Source organism: Lepisosteus platostomus, chromosome 12 (assembly GCF_059453375.1).
Source record: "Lepisosteus platostomus isolate fLepPlt1 chromosome 12, fLepPlt1.hap1, whole genome shotgun sequence".
Lineage (NCBI taxonomy): Eukaryota > Metazoa > Chordata > Actinopteri > Semionotiformes > Lepisosteidae > Lepisosteus > Lepisosteus platostomus.
In genome coordinates, this window is record NC_142622.1 from 6,981,556 (window position 1) to 6,989,180 (window position 7,625).

Below are 7,625 nucleotides of genomic sequence, written 5' to 3' on the forward strand. Positions count from 1 at the left end.
ATTCAGGTCCTCCTAAAAATAGACAAAAGGTGTGCTAGCCATGCCATTTATCCCTTAAAATGTAAGCGAATCAACCATAGCTGAGCTTTTTCACACAGGAAGTCAGCTAATCAGCATTCTCTTACCTACTTAGAAATGTAGTTAATGCATTGGAACAGGGCAGAGGAAATGATAAACCTTAGAAGACAGAGTCATGACAGTCAAAGATTTTTTTACTTTAGAATATGCACAAACAGGTGCAAATTCTTAAGCAAAGTCAAATTAGATCAACACTTCTGTTGTGAAACTGATGCAAACATAAATGCAAAACACATTGAAGTGAAACTGATTTGCATCTCCTCATAAGATACCTGTTGCAACATGAGACATTGAAAAAATAACCCCCCAAAAGAATTTAACAGTTGAAAAGTACAGTGGCATTAAATGTAGGAGCCCCATTCTGCCCTTGAGATATTTGTTTTTTTTGGGTGCGTTTAATGAATTCCATTTCCGTTTATTTCGACTTTATTTTCTGACAACATGAAAGCTTATTCCACTTATCCTCTTATTATTAGTAAATAATAATAGGTTTATGCCAAAAAGATATGTGTTACTGGAAGCTGCTTTGGACTGTTGTGATTATTCAAGGATATCTCTGAGTTTTTCAGAGGACAAGCAGAATCAAAATCCCGACCCCAGAACTGCACTACAAGCGAGCACAAAATTAAAAACTACACTTGATTTTTGTACTTATCGAGGGTTTTTAATGTTTGTCACTTTAAGGCTCACCCAGGTATCACAATGGTCTGGGCACACATAAAAAACAAACTGAAAAAACCTGGGAACAAAGAAGCTGTGGTTACACAAAGTGTTTTGAATGTAAAGTAATACGCACAGTACTATACAGTAGCTGTCTGAGGGGCCCAATTATAGTTTGAGTGAAATTAGTGCTGAGTTACAGTACGTTGTTGTCACAGCCCAGATACTGACAATGATGTACAATCACCTTTAGTATTAAACTTTGATGGACACTTATTTTTGGACTCTCAGTAAGTATTTATGCTCAATATGAACGAATATGATCCACTACCACTGGTGGTTTGATGTGTCAAAATATTTATAAGAAAACAACAATGAGATCTGGTGAGATGTGGTGAAAATGGGAGAGATTAATTAGAGAGCTTTTATGGCAGCCAGGCTCAATCAATATTAAAAACACAAAAAGAGATCCTCTGGAAAATATGTATGTCCACTGCCGATCTTGTGCTCTGAATTTAACCAGCTTTTGGTTTTACAAAGCAAGGAAAGTAAAATAACACTTTTCGTTCTAGTGGTGTTGAATCTGTACACTTTCCAGTCTCAAGGTTGAGAGCAGTGTTTGGTTTGGTGCAGGAAGAACTTCTGGAGACCAATGGAATAAGTAATGAGCCAGTGACAAGGAAACCCATTAAATAATGAAAGCGATACATAGTTTTAAGTGGATCGCTCTAGTTCTACTGGAATACACTAAATCTGTTTTGAGTAGGGGGCGGTTAAGTGGGATTACTCCATTGAAGCACAATGAGAAATGGCAGCAGAAGAAGAAAAGCTTTGACAGATGGGAGAAGACAGCTGCTGGTATGACAGTCCCACAGTGGGACTGTAATGAAAAAGGATGAAGTGAAGGATGTTGACATACATTGAAATGAAATATATTATTGATATTAAAATAATAACGGTATTAAAATTAAATTACAGCAAATCTGAGAGAAGAGACATGAGACAAGGTACATGTACCTTCTCCTGTGTTTTAACAAGTTAATAAAAAAGCTTTCAGGCCGATGCTGGTGAAGCTGGTGAAACTCAAATATACCTTTGGGAGTTGATACAGAGCAGGTGGTAACTGTGCTTGAAGGGATTTAGTGTTTGTTGACCGAAAATGAACATCCATCACAAATGAAAGAATCTTTTATGATTCGTCACAACAACCCATCACAAAAAATGAGCTACACATTTTTTCATTGATCACAAATACTGTACTGTATATGTAGTGTATCGACCCAGTATAATCTGTTTAAGCACTGTTCCACCCTGGCAGGACTCTTGTCCATCACAGGGCGCTCAGACAAGCACATTGAGATACCAATTTACCCTGCCAGCTTGTCTTTGACAGCTAGCAGAAATTCTGCTGTCATGGAAAACACACGTAAACATGGTGAGTATAGTCAAGACTCCACACATACATTCCAGTCTGGAGTTGAACCCAGGACCCAAAAGCTGTGAGGTAGCAGTACTGACTGTCAAATCACTGTATGTGTATACAGCATATATATATATTCTAAAAATGAAGGATTCAATTTCAATACAGCACTCACCAGATACTGGAATATTTGTATATCATACTCATGCAGATTACTCCTAAGCTAAAGAAATCAAACATGCAATGCTGTTTTGAAAACTACTGAAATCTTAACAGCAGATATTTAATCAACAAGACAGGATGACCGTGTCATTTATAGGGTCATACCAGGAAATGGCAGATCAGTTTCCACGCTTTCTTTGTAGAAATGAGTCATTTTTATCTGGAATGGAACATCTATCAGCATTAGACATTGTTGAGGAGAGAGCTACTCAATGACAGCTACAAGAGGTACTGTAGCTCAGCAAGCTCAGTATATACGATGTTCATGTCAAAGATTCATACCCTTGCATCTCTTATAATGTAAGGTGGGGTAAGCTTTAATTAAAAAAAGCAGGAAAAGGTGCATGGATGGTAAAAAAATTGATACTTTGAATTGCCAACAGGCATGTAATATTGTCATTGTTAACCTTATCATCTAGTTAATTGGTCAGTTAAAAACTGACACGAGCAAAATCAGTTTTAAAATTCTGACTTGTCTGCCTATCAAGTGCATTTTAGAACAGGGAAAAAAAACCCTGTCGAATCACAAATTAACCTTCAGGTTTTCTTTGCTTTTCCCTCTTTTCTATTATTTGTATTTATCAATAGTAAAGTAAAATCTGGTAATAAAATAATCAAGATGCCAATAATCATGCAAATAACACAAGCAACTAAGTGAAAATGATCAAATAAAAATGTGGAAATGGAAATAGATTTTGTGTTGATGATTTTTGACAAATAGTTTGTAAGGGATCTGTAAACAATTTTATTTTCTGCTGTCTATAGCTTACACTGAAATTTTTCTTCATTGAAAATAACTTGGGAGTCATTCTGATTTTATCAGGAATTCAGGGTATGAGCCATTGATTTGAGTATATCTTGCTTATGTGAAGAATGCAAACACATATAGGTTATATAACAAAAACCTTATCTCATACAATACTGTATATATGTTTTCAGGTTACAGAGAAACAACATTAATATTTTGCTCAGGAAGAGCACATTTTATAATGATTACTTCCTCAGGATGAGAGCAGTGATGAAAAGAGGAATTATGTTTTCATGTAGTGAGCTTTTGACATTTTGGCAGACAAAACCAATTGAAAATTAACTGTAAAGAGCATGCAAACATATGTTTGCAAATGAGAAGAGGCCATTTGGATCATCTAGCTCGTTTGTCAGCCAGTAGCTAATTAAAACCCAGGAACTCATCTAGCCTTATCTTGAAAAAAGTCAGGGCATCAGCTTCAACAACACGGCTGAGTAGCATGTTGCAGAATAAACTGTCCCAGACTTGCTCCAGTGTAGTAAAGGGCCTTGTGTTTTCAGTTTTAGACGCACTTAGTTCCCCCTTGGTCCACGGAGTTGATTCTGTTAGTGTCTTTGAGGATTCTGAGTACTTGGATCAGGTCGTCATTTAGTCTTCTCTGTTGAAAAGTAAAAATAGCTGGTGTGTGGGGAGCGATCTGGCGCAATATGGCTGCCGTCGCATCATCCAGGTGGGCCTGCACACTGGTGGTGGTGGAGGGGATTCTCATTACCTTTAAAGCTCTTTGAGTGGAGTCTCCAGAAAAGCGTTATATAAGTGTAATGAATTATTATTAATTGTTATTATTAAAACTAAAATTATTGAATTCCTCCAGGCTTTCAGAATAGGATATTCCTTTACAGCAAGAAGTAGTGTGTGGAAGAGCCTGAAGTGTATCATATAGTTACAGCAGCTGCTCTTGGGTCCTGGGTTCTACTCTGGCCTGGGTCACCTTTTTTGTGGGGTGTTCTCCCCTTTACTCATGGGGGTTTTCTCAAGGTGCTCTAGTTTCCTTCCAGATACACGCTGGCTGTTTCAATCAAAGTTTCAAACTGATCGCTCCTGTGCGCGCACCTTCCAGACGTGCCTTGTAGTTTTCCTTGCCCCTGCTGGGTGTAAGGGGAGCCGGTCCAGGCTCCCACGAAGCGTAGTTCAGGACCCTATGCAGACGATATAATCCAGAAGTAAGTGGAGAAGGACATCTGGGGGAGGAGATGAAGAGAATCAGGATGGGTTGACAGACAGGGGGACGTGGGGATGGTGATCCAGTGCTCGGGGGGCGTGGTGATGGCAAAAGGTTCAGGGAAGTCCAAAAGGAGGAATCAGGGGTGCAGTCCAAAGTCCAAAACCAGGGGATCCATCCAGGACAAAACAAACACAGTTACAATCCGGAACAGGGAGAGGGAACCAGGAAGATAAAAACAGGATAATGAGGACAGGCGCGCCGAGCCTCGGACTCAGATGGTCAGGATGCCGTGAGGAAGCCTATGCCATCGGGTCTCTCCTGGACCCACAGGTAGGTGGGTGTCCGGGCATCCATCTCCCAATGCTGAGCCAGGAATAGCGAGACCACCAGGCTTAAATAAGGAGGGGCAGGACTGGGGGCAGGTGAAAGTAAACAGGTAAAATACGAAAGAGCTGGAGCGCCCATAAGAGTAGGGATCCCGATCGTGACACTGGGATTCGGTCTCGGTTGCTTGGGGGGCTCAAGTTCACACAGAGCTACTCCATACCCATAGCACAAGACCGGGTCCACTTCCAAGCCGAGTTCTACCCCATCTCGATTTCGTAGGGGGGTGATGGCAGTTCTGCACCTCGCTCAGTGCTCTGAGTCCTGTTCTACCTGCCTCATGTCTGGTGTCTGCTAGCTTAGGCTCCAGTTAGCTGCCACCTTCTCTAGGACCAAGAGGATGTGGATAAAACCCCATTTTGGAGAATCTGAAAAAAAAGTTCAATGAGCTACCTTTAGCTTTAAGTGTTTTAGAATTAGACCTACAATTACTCACTTGTATTACTTCATCAGTACATTATTCTCCTTCCTCTTTTGCATAAATACATCATTATTCAAACTCACACTCAAAACTTTTATCCTTAAATAATTTATACTGATTTTGTAAACCTTAATTAGTTCCCCTTTGCTTATCCAGCATTGCTACATTTTTTATAATTTATACCAATAATTACAATTGTCCTCTGCTGTAAAAAACAATGGGTACCAACCCTGTGAATATAAATGATGACACAATTACTTAATGTTGGCTATGGAAATCAGTTAATTTCCTGTTATGGATGTTAATTTATTCAAAAATGAATTAATTTGCTTTACAGCTGCAAAATGAAGACTAAAAAAATAATTTTGGTCTGGATAGGGGCCATTTCAGTAACGTGTACTAGTGATAAGACTGTTTTAATAATTACAGCAACACTGTTCAGTTTAATGAGATGACACACTTTGGAAAAAACTCAGTTATAAAGGAGGCTGAACCGTTTGAATTCACATTTCCACTTACTGTGCAGGATAACGAACGAACAGATGGGATAGAGGATTGGCCAAATATGTCAGGAAGCTAAAGAAAATCATGTTGAATCCTTCTGCTACTGTTAATGAAGTTGCTACAGGAAATAAATGTATGGTAGAAAAAATAACTGATTACAAATATTCTTGCTTACATATAACTGAGATGTGTGATTTACCTCTCAGCCTTCCAAAGTAGTATTTTTTTCTGCTGTTAATAGAAACATTTTGCATATGCAGTATCGGGCCTATAACATCTCTATCACTTTAGGGCATGTTTAAATTAGACCATTATGAAAGTAAACAGTCATAACAAAAAAGTCTGCTTTTCTGATAATGGTAAAGTAAGTGGCGCCACTCTTCATTTCATCATTTTGTTTAATAAGAGGATGTTTATAATACTGACTTTTTCTGTAGCTGCAAAAGATAATTTTGAGATAATGAAATGAGTGATACGATTAAGCTGAAGCTGAAAAAAAAGTTCTCTTGTGTGTTTGTGTTGTCCTTTCAGATCTTCAAATAGATCAATTCAACTTTCATGGCAGTCAAAAAATTGGAAATGGTAGGCACTGTAAGTAAAGTTTTTGATTACTTATTAAATTAGACATGCTGTTTGTTTCTGTGCTTATTCATAAAAAAATAAAATACAGTTTTAGTTCGAAACACTTTCCGAGAACCCAGAAGTGTTACGGTCACCATCCTCTCCTACAGAGGGCGCTCCAACCTCCTTATGTTAGTCTTTTTAGTTACTACCTGCATTATTTCCTGGTGTGCCTTGTTTTAGCTCCCCTATTTAAGTTTACTCCTTCCTGCCTTCGGAGCTCAGCTCTGGAACACGGTGGCCTGATGGCCCGCCTACCACCAGGCTTCGGGAGGAAGCCCGAGGGCACAGGCCTGTTTACGCTCCCCGCCCCGCTGAGCCCGGGGCTTGGAAGAGAGCCCCGTACTTCCTGGAATTTTCGTCTCGTCTGTGTTCTTGTTAGTCTGCATCTCCTTATGAATCTCCCGGCAATGGACGTATAGGCTGCTTCCTGACCTCCCTTTGAACTTCCTTGGATATGTTTGTCTTCGGATTTTCCCCACACTCCTGCACTAACTTCCCTACTTTCCTGTGAGTACCAATAAATCTTGTGTGTCTCCCCTGACCCCAATCTATGGTCCTTTTTCCAGATTCGCCGCCTCGCATAGGATCTAAACACCACCCTCCACGGGAGACCAACCCGGCTTCCGTGACAGGAAGCACTATACAGCAGCTGCATACAGAACATCCATGTATGTTCTAACTGCTTCATCCAATACAGGATTGTGGGGGAAACAGAGGCTATCCTGGCAAACAACAGGCACAAGGCTGGATACACTCCGGGTGGGACGCCAGTCCATCACAAGGCAGACACAAACACAAACTCACACACCAGGGCCAGTTTTTCCCAGAAGCTTAACGTACCAGTAAGACTTTGGACTGTGGGAGGAAACTGGAGCACCTGGAAGAAATCCATGGGACCACAGGGTAAACATACAGTACAAACTCCATGCTGGTGGCACCCCAATGAGTTAAAATGGATGGCACAGAAGTAGTTATGTTATTAGTTAAATTGTGGAAAGACATAGCAGGAAATAAAATATGACTCTCTGTACATTTCTGCCGACAGTAATGTGCAACGGTCCGTTTTACCATCAAGATAATGACTTGAAAAGTAATTACAATTTTTAAAAGTGGAGACATTTTTATAAACAGAAATGCAACTAGAACATTTTGAAAGGGCTGTGGAAAATGCATATACAGTAGTCAATTCTCTGATTTATTACGTTTTCATATTGTACGTTTTTCAGTTCTGGTGAAGGGACAAAGCAGTACAGACACTGTGTGTGTTCCATGTGTATCATAAGAGTACAGCTCCTTTCACTCAACAGGATCCCAAATAGGTTTACATATAAGCATACTA